General features: G+C 38.0%; 1 protein-coding gene across 6 annotated transcripts in view; it reads left to right on the top strand.

The window, feature by feature from the left end:
* Positions 1-16,624, top strand: part of sema6cb (semaphorin 6Cb) — a 154,784-nt gene that overhangs the window by 29,835 nt on the left and 108,325 nt on the right. Inside the window, exon 3 of one of the 6 annotated variants that reach the window (XM_082149740.1) lies at positions 15,611-15,640. The exons of the other annotated variants lie outside the window; for them this stretch is intronic. The gene's annotated coding sequence lies outside the window, so the exon portion shown is untranslated. The remainder of the gene's footprint in view (positions 1-15,610; positions 15,641-16,624) is intronic. 6 annotated transcript variants of the gene reach the window in all.

The following is a 16,624-nucleotide window of genomic DNA, read 5'->3' as shown; positions in this document are numbered from 1 at the left end:
TGGATCTAAGGCCTGCGCTGAGAGAGGGAGAGGTGTTGTTAGGCAGATGGACCGGGATTAACCCCCTCTGCCACCACCACCACCAGATCACCAGCCATCTTTGAATTATGACTGTTCCCTCTCTCTTTATGTCTCTCAGTTTTTCAGAAGGCAGAACTGTGAATAACAGATCAATCCTATTTCTTTATGCAGCTATGTGTCATAAAAGACATTTAATGTCTCTGTAATAGTCAGAAGTCTTTTCTGTATTCGATACTTTTTATTATAAGCGGAGGGTGAACCAACTGTAGGCTAAAGCTGGTTCGAAAAAGACTTAAATCAGACATGAGAGAATGTATTGAATTAAGTGTACTTTTCTTATCTCACTGACAATTTTTGTTTCTTATTTCTTGTTTGAAATATATAAACTAAATTTTTGTAGAGCTATCATTTTTAAGATCTAACAATATTTTTGTTATTATTATTTAATAATAATAGTTATAATAAACAATTATTTAATTTGATCAGATTATTATAGTAAGTTATTATAATACTCTACCATTCAAAAGTTGGGCCAATAAGATTTTTAAATGGTTTTGAAATGCTCTTATACTCACCAAGACTGCATTTATTTGACCAAAAATACAGTAAAAACAATAGTATTGTGAAATATTACAATTTGAAATAACAAATTTCTATTTTAATATATTTTAAAATGTAATTTATTCCTGTGATGGCAACGCTGAATCAGCAGCCATTACTATAGTTTTCAGTGTCACATGATCCTTCAGAAATCATTCTAAAATGCTGATTTGATGTTCTTTTTATTCTTATCAATGTTTAAAAAAAAAAGTTGTGCTGCTTAATGTTTTGTGTAAACTGTTCAGGATTCTGTGAATTTTAAGTTCAACATGACCATTTTTATTTAAATATAACTTTTTTAACATTAAAAATGTCTTTTATTGTTACTGATCTGATATTCTGTAATAAATCTGATATTATTATTATTCATTATATTTTTCTTTTATTCAGAAAGATGCATTAAATTGAACAAAAGTAACAATAAAAGACATTTATAATGGAGTTGCCTAACCTTCCTGTTCTGCCCGAGGAAATATAATTGAACAACTTATTTCTTCAAGCTGTAAGACTGACCCAGAACTTGTTCACCTTTATTACCTGGCCAAAAAGAAAGTTCGAATTGGACCTGAGGATGCACTGTGATGCCGATGTTTGAACTCGTGTTGTTCTCAGGGAGGCAGGGACACCACAACGGGTGCTGTGAGGATTCACAAACACAAAGGAGTGGCAAATTCATGAAAATGAAACGAATGAGGTTAATACAGCTTGTTTTATGCAGAGATCCTTGAGGATGACATTTGTTGTCTTGCACGAAATGTAAATGAAGGAAAGGCTTGCTTCAAGATGTCTCAGAGGGAGGCAGGCACTGTGTTCATAGAAAAATAGCAGCAGATCTTGGTTCAGATTCCACCTTGTTTTCCCTAATCATAGACAGAAAAGACTACAAAGCAAAACAGATCTAGAAATATCTCTCGTATAATGTTTCACATTGTTAGAAACTTCATTAATATGGCACAATATCTCATTCTCTCCCTATGTCTTATTGAACTCATTGTTTTTGTCCTTGGCTTAGTTTGACGTCTTACCTCATGGTCTTGCAGTATGTTCTGTTTTACAGGCTCAGCTATGCCAATGATATGTGACCCTGGCTGAAAACATTGAAGAATTGTGCATCAGCCCTTTAGATGCCAGATCTGTCTGCCTCTACAAAGACAGAAAGAGAAGACATCTCTTCACCAATGAGATTCTATAAAGGCAATTAGCTTAACGGCGACTGTGTTGACAAGGCTTTGGCTCGCTTAGGAGATGTGAACCGCCCTACTGTGATTTACCTCAGACAGAGAGGACACCTTGGGAATTTAACTTGCCGTACTTTTTAAAAGTTTGTTGAAGTAAACAACTCTTGTGCTCATTAACTTCACTGTCGCCCTCATTTACGCAATGGACTCTTAAATCCAGTTGAATACCCTGCTTGGGTCTCATTCTGCTCTCTAATTTCCTATGACGTAAATCAGGATATTGTGAACAAATTCAAGCACTAGCCAAGGTCCTTGATTCTCTAAAGATTGAGACACTGATTACTCGATTACTAGCAAGCAGACTGTGTCACAATTTCAAGTTTTGTGCATTAATTGTACCAGCAATTACCAGCAATACAAGTTTGAGAGTTATCAATAACAATCGATATTGAATATGTAATTAATTGTGCATGCTCATGTCTCTTATTTTTACATTGATTACTTTTAGAATCATCTAATGCTCACTTAGTTATCTTTAATACTAATAATTTAAAACCTAATTTAAAGTAATCGTCTGCAAACCTAAAAATAAAATTATGTACATAATAATGTTGTGATTCCTAAATTCACTTGGATTTTTTAACTGATTAATGTTAGTTTAGTTTTATTCTTATATTCTTTTATTCTTGTTTTAGCATGTTTTAATATAAGCCCAGCTCATGAAAATAATTTGCAGCTTATCGGTATTGTTCGTAAATGTACTTTAAATTACACATTTATGCAAGCATTGTAAGCATTCATTTTACTTTTCATTTATAATTCAATTTATTTAGACATAATAAATAGTATCATTTTAGTATGAACACTTTAGTGATTATCAGCCATGACTTAAAAACTATTGGCTTAACGTTATCTCCAACATCTTTTAAAACTTAATCTATAACACAAATTCCTATAATATTTAAAAGTTCATAATTGTTTTCCTGTCATTCAATTTAGGAATGAAAGAGCACAAAAATAAATGACTTGAATGACTTAAAAAGGAATAAATATCAGCAATGCAGATCTGATTCTGGGGCACGGACATTTCAGTGAATTAAACAACCAAACTCCCTGGCAAGTGCATTACTGAACTAGCGTCTGGATCAAGACACAATGGATGCATGAAAGTGACTTATTCAGATCTTTTCCTTCACTTCTAATTCCTTCTTCAATCACTTTCTCCTTCATTTGCTCTCAAGTCATTTGTCTCATTACTCTAATTTAACAGTGCACTTCACCATCTTTGTGGGGGAGGCCTGGCTCCTTTAAAGGCCTGATTGGAATAAGGCGATGATGGTGGTGAAGGAGCCATTTATATAAGATGTGAAGGAAGGTGGTCTCAGCTATTTTGAGTACCAACCCATGCCCACAAAGCCTGCCAATTAGCTTAAGTGGCCTCCCAGCGAGCTGGATTAGTTCCGTACCTTTTCGAGAGAGTGAGAATTTTTTTTTATTACAAAAAAAGTGGCAAAACTGGTTAAACTTCCGTTCTCTAATTGCAGGTCTGGTTGCAAAATAGCATGTTACATTACAGACGCCCACATACAGACGTGTTTTATGTTGAGGTAGAATGACTCCTTGGTTAAGCTTTGCAACACAACTGCTGTTTTTCTGTGATTTCTACCTGTTGTGTTTCAATGTACATTTGTTCTGCCAAGCTGGCTGCCTCTGATAAGTTTTCTATGCTTTTGTTCTGTTCCATTTGTTCTCACTTTGGCCACATTGTTTCTCTTTAAGGGTGCTACATCTTAAAAATAGCCAATGTTCATTTCAATCCCGTGTGTGTGAAATGCGTGGTAAAAGTTTTGACCGGATTCCAAAAAAAGTGGTTCCCACAGTCTTCGCGCCGCAGGCAGGACAGACTGCGTGTATCGATCAGGGTGTAAAGCGGGGTTTCACCAGAGATTAATACTGTGCTCAGCAGAGCTCATGAAGTTGTTAACGTAATGTGGAAAAACCGGTGTGATCAGCCATATTGACAGCGCAGGGCAAGGCCACTGATTAAGTAAGTGAAGTGCATTTCACGAGCTCACTTTGGTTCCCACATCAACAATATATCATGTCTGAATTCTCCCTCCAAAGAAAATTTTGTTTTGCCCTTGTATGAGCCGGTGTTGGGGAGTAAAGAACTAAAAGTTCTGGCAGAGCAATGCAATAAAATGCTACATCTTTTGTGTGTGCAAACATCAGAGTACACAAACACTTATTCTGCTTTATGCCCAAACATGATGAAGTCTGATTTGTTTTAGGGAATCGGTTCACTCGGATAGTTTGTCATGTTATTTTTAGTTGAGTTATATTCACTGATTCATTTCAATCTTTTTGTTTCATGTGCTGCATTTTAAGTCTACCCTTTGTTGCCATATACAAAACAATATAATATTAATTACAATAATCTTACAAAATGGATTAATATTTAGTTAAATGCTGCTGTTGGCCATAATACTATAAGGCAGGGTAGGTGATTTCTTCCAGAATTTTTTTTTTGTTATGCTGATTGAAAGTCTCTTCACATGGTTAACTGCATTTATATGTGTATATAAATATCGTCTGTGGAAAGTGTAGGACCATAAAATGTTAGTCCAATCATTGAATTCGATCCGAATGCAATGGTACAAAGTCCTACATACCTGTCAACGTATGTATTTCCATACCTCCGTGCACCCTGCTCACGTCATCACACGTCATCAGCACGTTTCATGCTATCCAGGGTTAGAGACAGACCTCAGTCACTGAGCACCGAAACAGCAGCCACCTTTTACAGTTCCTCCTGAACCAAAACAAAAAGCTTATGCTGCATTCACGGCATAGTTTGGAAGAGATGGAAACCTGTGACTCGAATTTATGCGTTTCAATGGCAACACTATCAACGCCGAAATGACTCTGCAGCAGTCAGGTGGTAAAGGTCAGTGCTCTTTGAGTTGTTTCATTATTATTGTAATGTTATGTGCTTTGAGTCATGAGGTAATTTAACGCCGTCTCTCGTGACGCTTTTATTTGCTCTCTGCTGTGTGCATTCATGTGTTTTTAAGGCTACGTCTACATTAATACGGATACATTTGAAAACGGCGTTTTCGTTTAGAAACGCTCTCCGTCCACACTAGCGTTTTCAAGCGTTTTCGGACGTTTCAGTGTGGATGAGAAACTTTTGAAAAACGCCTGAAAACGCTCAATTCACCTTTACTGCGCATGTGTAAAACCCCACAAAAGCTCACTGATATGATTCAGATGGAAAAATAAATAATATAGTTATCGCGCAATTCTTCTGACAGGATAATTTTATTTAGTAAAATATCTCACCATTCACTGATGCGTCCAGGTCGCACGCAGACACCATATGTTTGGTCTAAAACGCGACTGCTCTCATGTATCACCGCAGGACAGCAAATGTGAGTAGGCTAAATTCTGTCATCTTTGCAGGACTGTGATATGAAGAGTGTGCAATGTAGAATATTTTTTTAGCAACAGTGTGAAAGTGAATAGCACATAACAGGCACAATACTGGTATAAACATGAATATCTATTGGTACAATATGCGTCACATGACTAAATTTACGTCATCGTTTTTAAATCCCTCCGGTTTCACAGTCCACACTACGACGCAAAAACGGCGTTTTCAAATGTATACGCTTTGGAGTGCGTTTTCAAAAAGCTTTGTTTTCATTAATAAAAACGCCGTCTCAGTGTGGACGGAAGGCCAAAACGGAGAGAAAAAGATGCGTTTTCAAACGAAAACATATTAGTGTGGACATGGCCTAAGAAGGCGGGGCTTTGGTGACGCTCTGAAGGGCGGGTGGGATCTTATGCATCCAAATATAATAACATAGCTACCAAAACATCCACTCTCATATAAAGCATTGGGAATTATAATTCATTTATGTAATGGTTAATTTAAATGATTATTATTTATTAAAAAGATTAACTGATTCCTTTGAGTCCCTTTGCAAGCCTCTCTGCAGAATGTTTGCGTTCTTTTTGTAGTGATACAAATTAATAGCATCATATTTGTTAACCCTCTGAGGTCTGAGCTGTTTTCTGGCCCTGGAGGTGTTCTGACATGCTCTGACATTTGTGCTTATTTCTGTTACTTGTGACATTGTCATGGCTAAAGTCTTATTACACTGTATTTAGCACAAATTCTGCTACAATAATATATCAGCAACATGTATGTAAAAGTTTGTAGTTTTGAGATAATGACATTTATGCGTGGTTTGTGAAAATACCCCAAAAAATTGTCACTGAAATAAGGCCATGAAACCCATACTGATTATTTATTCACAAGACTTTTGAAAATTGTATCACGTAGCCTAGAATATTTGCTCCAAAACTATGTGAAAATCACCCTGACTGCTCATTCAGATAAGACAATATATTGATTTAAAATTTCTAAGACGTGTTTTGTGCGAGAAAGCCATATGCGAAGAGGCGTGATCATCTCATTAATATGTAAGCCTTTAACACCTGAGAAAGACAAAGACACTCCCCTAACTGCCCTATTAGGAGCGCTCAGGCCCTGTCATTCAGAGCAACCTTGCACAAAGAATGAGGAGATTTAAAAAAGAATGGCTTTTAGATTGTTTGGATTTATTTACAACACAACATAATCCAAAGATACACAACAAATGACAAAAGAGCACATTGAAAACAATGATCCAAAGACAGAGAACTTTGTGCCATTCCTAAAAACATTGTACATACCTTTCATTTCCAAGGTGTTTGATTTTCACTTTACCATGTTCATATACAGAGACTCATGTGAATGTTGAAGTCAGCAGGACTCAGTTGCATCTGGTCCCTGAAAGAAAAGAAAAAAAGTCTATAATGCGTAGCGAAAAGGCTATAAGTAATTGTAAATCATACAAAATAAATGCCATGATCACTTGATTTTATACAGGTGTTACTATAATGATTTTATAATGGTGATCAGCAACCAAATATTGATAATGTGGAAGTTACTGCCTTTTGCCTTGGCATGACTTATTACTTTTTGCTGACAATACAAAGGCAGAGTACAGTAACTTTAAAATAGTGGTCAAAAGTCAAGTTTGAGCTCAAGATTTTTTTTATGTAGATAATTTTCATTGCTAAAACATCTAATTGCCAGATTTCCAGTGTCCTACCTAGGGTTGGGCATCGAGAACCGGTTCCAACTGGGAACCGTTTAAAAAATAACGATGCCATTGGAATCGTTTAGAAAATTTGTTTTCGATTCCGATCATCGGTTCCAAACTTGCAAGTTTTGGTTTCCATAGTGGCCACTGGATTTCCGGAAGTGCTTGCCGCGCCCGCTTGTTCTGTTGCAGGCATGGAGCACGGTAAGCGGCGCTCAAAAGTGTGGCTTTATTTCACCTTAAAAAAGCCTGGGTCGGCAGAGTGCAACACATGTGACAAACTTATTTCTTGCACGGGCGGATGCACTACAAATATGACTAAACACCTAACGTTACGCCTGCATGGTGTACAAAATTTACAAGGAGTGTAGCGTGTTCGACATATGTCCACTGTCTCTGAGCGCTGGTCCACTGTCTCGTCCTCCTCAGGCAACCCTGCGCGACCAACGTTAGTAACGTTGCCAGGATCGAGTGCAAAATAATTAATCTGTAATGTTTGTTATTTTGAATAGAAATCATCACTCATAAAGCGTCATTCACGTCTTCTCCGGTTTATTTGTGTTCACATACATGCAATAAACAGCATCCGCCAGGGCTCTTAATCCAATGGTGCGCATATTTGGAGAAATAATGATTTATCATCACATGTTTGTAAAATGATTCGCGTCAGTTTATGATATCAGCGCTCTCTCATTCGCTGTACAGCTGTCAATCATCTCACGTGGACCAACGTGATATGAGGTATTTTTTTTAAATGAATAGAGAATGTTTATAGTATACGTGCTAAGCAAGGTAGCTATTAGCTGCATATAAAATGCTAAATATAACATATTTCAACATCTTTTTTTTTTACTTAAAACCATTTTAAACCGCGACCGGAATATGATACAAATCAATGGTGTTTTAAAGTGAGCTTTTATACATTGAATTAGTTATGTCCAGAGAGTACAGACCAGGGTGCAAGTTCTGCATAAATCTGTTTTTTGGTCTGGTGCAGAGGCATTCCTAATTTTCTCCCACGTGGGCTGCAGCTCCCAAAACTAAAACTAAATCAAAATAAAATGTTCCTCTGTGAAATGAGCCTGTGACTCCACCGGTTTTGACTCCACCCCTCAAAGAATCGGAATCGAGAATCGAAAAGAACCGAAATCGAAATGAAGAATCGGAATCGGAATCAGAATCGTTCAAATCAAAACGATGCCCAACCCTAGTCCTACCTATAATTAATTTGGCGGGACAACTAAAAATCTTTAAAGTCATTGTTCTCAGTTCCATACTCTAGCGAGTTAATGTCTTTTGCCTTGTAGGGCAGTATTCTTTGGGCTTGTGTTAATAAAACTTTTCAAATGCTTTTTAATGTCATTTGATATCTTGGTAGTAGCTTGTAGTATAGCTAACTACTTTTTTGAAGAGTAGCTTGACTGTTTTTTAACCACTTATTAGCTTAAGCTATTCATCAAAGCAGCTTCCCCAGTTTTGATAGGGTAGGAGGACACATCCAGGAGATCAATGGTTTAATCCAGAAAGTCATAGCAGAAGAGAATTTTTATTAGGAATAACATTATTTATGAATCTTCATTTCAAGCTGCGCTCTTCATTGTCAGCACATTTGAAGGCTTAATGAATGCGTATGTGTGGTGTCTAAAGCCTGAAGAAATTGTTATATATCTTTTTATTGGACATGAAAGGTCACCTTGAGAAAGGGAAATTAGACATTCATTTTTTCCCCCTCTCTGCCCACTGAACATAGCTGACCTGCATTGGAGAGACGTGTTAGTGAGTTTTTAATCAGCATGGATATTTATTTATTACCCTCAGCCTGGAGCTAATTTACTTCATCTCACTCTCCTGTTTCAGGTCATTTACATACAGCCCTCCCCCAAGGCCTGCTGGGACAGGATTACTGTACTAATTGCTTTTTGGTATGATGGAGAACAAAGCAGCCTTTCTCTTCCTCTTCCTCATATTCCAAGCGTCTAATGCTAAGAAGTTTGCAGGAAATCAGCTACTTGGGACTGAGACCTTGACTGAAATGTAGGCTATTTCAGAAACTGCTGCTTGTGTGAGAGAGCTTATGTACTTCTTGTCCATTTGTAATCATCTGCAAATCTGGTTCCTCAAGGACATGGTGAAGCGGCACAATGGCTTCGATAGTCGACACACGTACACAAATGTACACAGGTGAATTGATTTTTTTTTTTGTGTGTGTGTGATCGCTACACCGAAGTGTGATTGAGTGTCTTTTTGCAATCATGGGTCGCGTGCCCGACGACCCGCACACGCGAATGTGATGAATGACCTCACAATGAGGCCTGTCACTGGTAGGTAATGTCACTAAATCTCCCACCACAAAGACCACTGCATGTTCGATAATATCGACTGTGTGTGGGTGTATGTGAGCTCATCCTCTGTTTGGGATGTTGTGGGATATCTTTTCTTTCATCTTAGTGTTATGGTATAGGTATGGTATCTTTGTGTTTCTGTTGTTGGATGTAGATGTCTTCGAAGGCCAATCCAAAGAGCAAAGGTGAATGGGCTGGACTGATAAAGATCGAGATGAATAGGAATAATAGGCTTAATAGATGAACATGAAGCACATGAAGAACGAAGAAATCTCTTTATTTGGAGGGTTTAACATTTTGCTAAAGGGTTCCTTTTCGGATCGCCTACATGTGCCTTTGGGGCAACATCTTAAGTTGTATGCTCATTCAGATCCTTAATGGCTAAGGCCAGACAGATGGTCAGCAGGTTACTTCGTCCTTTCATTCATGATTTATACCTCCTGTTTGATTCAGATCTGATTCGTCTGGAGTTTCTGCTTTAGCATTGTTGCTTTTCGAACCGTTTTCCACCCACAAATATAAAATGATCTCTTTTCCGAAACCGGCGTTTATAGTCAGTGAAGCCTGCGGCCTCTGTTACCCACAATCTCAGAGCATTTATTTCCTGTTTAGAGTTTTATACCAGCTCACAGCCGTTGTAATGACGGCCTTAGGACAGACATTCGAGGCTCAAGAGAGACTTTTCTCTCTCGCTGTCTCTTTCAAGTCCAGAGGTGCCTTCTGAAGCTTGATGCTTTTGACAAAAGTGTCTCAAATTGAAATGCTTAAAACTGTGGACCACCATCTGTGTTACCATGGAGACTGTTTTTTTTTTTTTTCTCTCTCTCTGGAGTGTAGAGCACCGGTTTCATGGCACTCTAATTGCCATAGACAGTGGTGCGAGAGGTTTTAATGTGGAGTTTGGCACTCAATGCCAGGAGTAGAGAACATCAGCTCCTTTGTGAGTTTATTTAGAGTTTAGATGGAGAGACATATTAAGTGAGTCTGAGAAACCTGAATGCTCCTCTGTAAGCTTTCGGTAAATAAAGTTGTGTTTGTGAAAGTCTCTTTAAAAGTCATTGTAACTAAAAAAGCACAAGAAAATACTTATTTGACATTTCTCGAAGTCCCATAGATCTAAATGCGCTTTTCACTTGGCAAGCCATTTTTTGTTAATTACATATTGAACAATTAGAATGAATGAACAGACCCATATCGTTGCCACTATACTGTTATAATTACGGCATTACTACCTGCTGCACCAACTATACTCGAGGCTAGTTCAAATGAACGTCCTCGTTGTGCGAACATGTTATCGTCGCCAGCAGAAGTCTGCAAGCAATCCTGCGAGAACCACCGGAACTTCCTGTAAATGGTCTGAAAGTCCAAACCATACAGAAAATGTTTTCACACTAGAAATGAACCGAACCTTTGTTCCGGACCGTGGTCCAGGGGAGGTTTCACACCTGTAATTTTGATTCGGATCAAACTGAAAAGTCTGAAAATCCGGACCAAACAAGGAAGGTGTGAAAGGGCCAGAGACTTTCGCAAAGGAGTTGCATAACATGCAGTAGGCAGAAATAAGCTAGGTATTTTGGTACCACAAACTTTTGAAATATTCAAAAGCCTTAAGCAAAAGGTTTTGGTCAGCGTTTCATAGCCACTAAGTAGTCTGCTTTTGGCGTAATATCTGTTTGAGTAGATGTACAGTGCGGACCCGAGATGCTACAGAGTTGTTGATGTAAAGCATTTTTGCTGTACGGTAATGGGGGAAAAATTGCCTGCGGCGGCAATTGCACAATACTCGAGCCTGTGTGAAAGAGCGAGCAGCGGTGATCTCACCTGCCCTGAGGCTCCTGCTCTGGGCATTGAGCACATTGTGTTTCCTGCAAGGCCACGTGTGCAGCCCTGTGTCTACTGTCGATCTGCCCTTGACTCTGTGGAGCAGCCGGCAGACAGACAGAACACTGTAATCAATAACTTCCATTTAGCGGTGAGCGAATGATGTTCACACGTCCATCAGAGAGAAATGGGAGTGAACAACGGGGTGAGACTGACTTGCTAGCACAGATTGACAGCGCAGCATTAGGTCCATTTCACAGCATAACTGCAACGTTAGGTCCACATTATTCTTTTATGCAAACACTGTTTATGCAATGTTTTACAGAAAATATATATAATTTTTTTATATTTTTTTATGACGGCCACATGGGGATGCATGGCATTGATATATGAATGTTTATGGATTGAATGTTGGTTATCAGCATTACAGTTTTTTTTAAACAGTATAATAGCTACACTCTAATAACACTAATAACTAAATAACACTGTTAAATGTAATATTTAGTAAATCTCAAAATTAATTTTTCATACTGCACATTGTATTGTTTTGATTCCTAAATACACATCTAGCATTTAAAATAGTTAATATTTTTCTTTATTGTTAATTTTTTTGTTCATTTATTTTTTTAGGCTAAATACAATAGAAATGTAATTAAAACAATCAATAAATAGCAAATAATTATCGGCTTATCAGTATTGAGCAGAGTTTTAATACTTGTATCTATAATTGGTGCCAAAATAAGCACAGGTTTTGTGTGCTGTGCAAAACAAGACTTTGAAACACTGTGTTATACGATGAACTTTGCATTGCACTATTTCAATGGCGTTTTAATGACAGGGTTTATGGTGTTTTAAAGACAGTGCTCTAGGGGACTTGGCCGCTGAGTTTATGATTTTGCTAGACAGCAGTTTGACCTGTAGCGTTTTATTCTCCTCAAACACACACACACTCTCAGAGGAGCTGGAAAATGCTAGAGGAGGTCATGGTTGTGTTGCATTTGTTCTGTGTGTACAGAGGAAGATAGTGAGAGAGTGTCTTCTGTTGACATTGAAGCCAATCAGAATGCCAGGTTCGATAAGTCTTCATCGCTTTCACTACTCACTCTACCTGGCATTAATATGCGTTTCATATCGGATAGTATCTAAATATTCTCTATCTTGCATTCCAATGTGTCTCCAGTGTGGTCGGGTAGAGATACAATCACTGTTACCCGAGCAAAATGGAAAGCAAAATACTGACAGATAATTCAGAAAGCTTTCCATCTTTCCGATGTTCTCCTACTTTAGAAACATTGCCACAGTAAAGGATGCTAATAGGAATCAAAAGTGAAGAAAAGAGGGGAAAATAATTCCCGTGAGACGTGACTGAGGATTTGGGGAGATAAAAAAGAGATTCCTGGTGTAGTCCAGTGGAATAATTAATTGGATGTTCTTCAATAAATCAGGTGACCAGATCGAAGCATTTCTTTTTCACGTTATGAGAGCAGAATAAAAAGAAAAAAGGCAAGAACTTACAACACAATGCTTTGACAACAGATAAAAATAGACAAACACAAATTTTGGCTTTTCAGCAAAAATGCTTTAGCATTTACATATTTGTTAACTCTGGTCAGAATCCATCTTTGACCAAACCTCCTCCAAATGTGGTTTTAGTGATTCAGTGGGATCGGTGACTAGCTTTTAATATGATCAAATGCATTCTGACTGAGATTCAATGATCAAAAACAAAAAAAGTGTCAAGCTCTCTCTCAGAGGGGGTGAGGAGGATATTTAGAAGGTGTAAACGTCTGAATCTGCTGTGCTGTCTCTCACAGCTTTCCTCACTTTGCTGTGTAAAAGCCAGCTAATGTCATTGTGCTTCAGACGTCTGTAAACTGTCAGCTGTTTGGGCTACTTGGAGATAGCAGCGCGTGTGTTCCCACAACCCTAGAGCGCCTTAGATCTTGGGAAAAATGCAGAGGGTAAACAAAAGCTAGCGTGTGATTGGGTGTTTTCTTTCTGTCCCCTAGGGTTTTCTGAAAAATCACAGTGATGACGGGACATGCACGCTAGGGCTATTTTTGGAATTAATGTTTTTAGTGGCTAGGGCCAGACATGGAACTACCAAGGCCTAGTGTAAATATGGCCCTTCAACTGGCCATTGTCACCTCCAAAAGCTCTTAAAACAATTACTTTTAATCTAAGTCCTGGCACAAGGGTTAGCCAATAGATTGAGCCAGAGTGCACTCATGGCGACTCTTTGAGGATGACATGTTCTCATATCCTGATTTCTTCCTCTCTCCATTGTAATTTCCTCACACTTACCTTATTTATCCAATAAAAAGTCAAATGTATATCACGTTTATATATGTATATCACATTTATACATATATATATCACATTTATATATATATGTATATCACATTTATACATATATATATCACATTTATATATATAGGGCTGGACGATTTTGGCTAAAATCATAATCGCAATTAATCGAACCAGTTACCTCGATTACGATTATTGAACGATTATTTTATTTTATTTTTTCTTTCTCATATGTCACTGGCAAGGCTTATACTGTAAATATGTTCACGGTTATTTTTTCTAATGAAAGAGTGCATAATCCTATCTTTGTGATTCTAAAATAAGGAAACACACAGATAGCTATTAATGCTTATTTATTAAATATTTCAAACAATTTAATCAAATGCACTGTTTGCACTGTTCATATTCAGTAATGTGATTGTGCTCCAAGTGTTGAAACAGATTGGTGGTATTACCTTTGGTCGCTATAACAGTTTTTCTGCAGTGTTTGTATTTGACTTGAGTTTGTTCGGTTCTTTATTGAAGCCAAAATGTGTCCAAACGACGGACACTGCGTGTTTCTTTGGTACAAGCGGCTCCGGCTGTTGCTGAGTTGACTCTGTGTTTGAGTTCAGTTGCTTCAATGTCGCAGACTGGACGGGGCGGAGTCACGTGACTACACACGCGGTAATATGTTTTAAGGGGAAAGTACATTAACACACAGTGGGTGGAAATATTAATAGCATTTAAAAAAACGAAATAACCGACTTGGTAAAATTACGTCGGTTATAGGCTCTGAATTTCGGTTTCGATTACTTTTCGATTAATCATCCAGCCCTATGTATTTTTTTATTATGTTTTTTTATTTTTTATTAAAACATGTAAACCCAAGTAGACCCTGATGCCGTAAAAAAGGATGAGAGACACAAAATTATAGCAATGACTGTAACAAATCAAAAACCAATCATTAACAACATTAACAATGTAAAGGGGCTGTCACATTGACCATTTATCTGCAATATTTCACAGGGTAAATCTAGTCATTTCAATAGGAATCCATGTCATTTGGAATTTTGTGAAAGATGTCCCGACGTAGATTTCACATCGGGTTCAGTTGGTCATTTGAATTCGCACCCTTGACCAATAGACAGCTGTTTGGTTTGAAAATGGCTTTGCGAGTTGTGCTTCATACATCAGCACACTATTGACACTATTGACTTTTTTGCCTGCAAAATTTTGCAGAAACTTTGCTAATGTCAAGTCAAGTATATTTGTATAGCGCTTTTCACAATACAGATTGTATCAAAGCAGCTTCACAGTATTAAATTAAAATAATATAACAAGGTTTGTTTCAAGTGGAATTTATTGATTGATAAAATTTAATTAAATATCCCCAACATATCCCCAACTGAGCAAGCCAAAGGCAACAGTGGCAAGGAACCGAAAAACTCCAAGTGACCTAATGGTGTCCTAAAACTCCATCAGGTGACCTAATGGAGAAAAAAAACCTTGGGAGAATCTGACTTGTATTTTTTCATCTTCACACTATTATGTATGTAGTTATGTACTAATCATACACATTATGAATGTTAGGAATAACCAGAATGTTTTAGATGAATATCAGTTGCCAATCATGTTTGAAAACGATGAATATTCATACAAGCCATTGAATATTTAACGTGCAAGGTTAAGTACTGTTACAGCCCTTGGGTAGTCCAATTGGACGTGAGACTGAATTTTCTCTTATCTCCCTGTGTTTTTAACAGGCTGGATCTTTCCGCGTGTGTTGCGAAACCTGCTTTTGCTTTATATTAGTTAAGCTAGTCCAAACCCAAGCAAGGGGCTGTCAGTGCTGTTCTAGCGGCTGTTTTACACCAGCCGTCTCTTCTGGAACTAAATACAAGTGATCAAAAAACTCTGGCCTGGCACCACCACCCACACACTCTCCCCTCATATTCAGCCCTCATTAACGCCACATAAATAACTAATGAAGGATCAATGAGAAGGGACATCACTGGAATGCTGGATGGAGCCCACTTAAATTTCGAGCTTTGTAATTCTCTCTCACTCTGTTACAGACTCCCTCTGTCTCTCCGCTCCTCCTTTTTTTCTCTCTTTAGTCTTAATTGAATGTCTCATAATGCAAATTGCTCATCATTTATGGATGGGCCATGATGGAGTTGACGGCCTCTTTTTCTCCCCATCCCAGATGCGGGCCGCTCAACAAATCGGCGGGACCGTGAGTGAAGTCTTTTCTTGCCGGCTCTTACACTGCAGATGATGTTTAGTTCGTTTTGTAGCTTTCCCAGGTGTGTTCTTACCTGTCAGGTTTGCTGGAGGGCCAGGCACCATCTCCCCTCGCTCCTCACCTTGGCATCTGTCTTCTCCGAGCCTCTGAAGTCTCTAATTGACTTTTCAACCGCGTACGGAGTAATTGGGTTTTAATTACCATTTTACATTCTGTTTTGATATTTAAATCAGTCTTGTCATCTGAGAGAAAAGCAAGTCACTCTCCTTTCTCTCCACCATCGCTGTGCCATATCGCCGAGTACGCAGGCGCTCGAGGCATTCACTGACAAGGTCTCATAGACAGAGACCTGCTAATGGCATCCTCACTTATTCACAGTAAATACTAATTATCTCCCATCAACTGCGTACTTCACAGAATCGCTCAAACAGCTGTGAAGATGTTTTGTGGAGGTGTTTCATTTTTGTCCTTTTCATCACCACGCTTTTACTCCGAAAAAGGCCGATAATATGAAGATGTGGTAAAGCACACACGCGAAGGTCTGTGGGATGTTTCAACAGATGTCTGAATATTTTCCAAAGTACACTGTAGCTCCTCACGTAATGAAATTTCTGGGCCCCAGTTGGAATAAGTAGTCATCTGTACGCTCTCCAGAGAAGATGCAGATGTGAAATTATAATTTGTCATTGGTTTGTGTGGTACTCAGTGGCTCATTCACACAGTCAGTGTTTATGTATCTACGAACAGTTGTGACTCTGCTATTGTCCTGTTCGTACAACAGCTTATAGAAATGGATGAGTAATGTTTTATATCATGTTCCACTGAAACGGTTCATGAATATAAATTTCATCATAGCTGTATAATTTTCAGCCTGTTGCATATTTGTTTTTGTGAAGAGAATTTTTTTTAATGAATATTTTATAAACAAAACTTACCAAATATTAAATAGTAGCAAATATTAAAGTGCATACATAA

The sequence above is a fragment of the Leuciscus leuciscus genome (assembly GCF_965113295.1).
Source record: "Leuciscus leuciscus genome assembly, chromosome: 20".
NCBI classification, from domain to species: Eukaryota; Metazoa; Chordata; class Actinopteri; order Cypriniformes; family Leuciscidae; genus Leuciscus; species Leuciscus leuciscus.
Note: the sequence above shows the minus strand (reverse complement) of the source record. Positions and strands in the feature narration are given on the sequence as shown.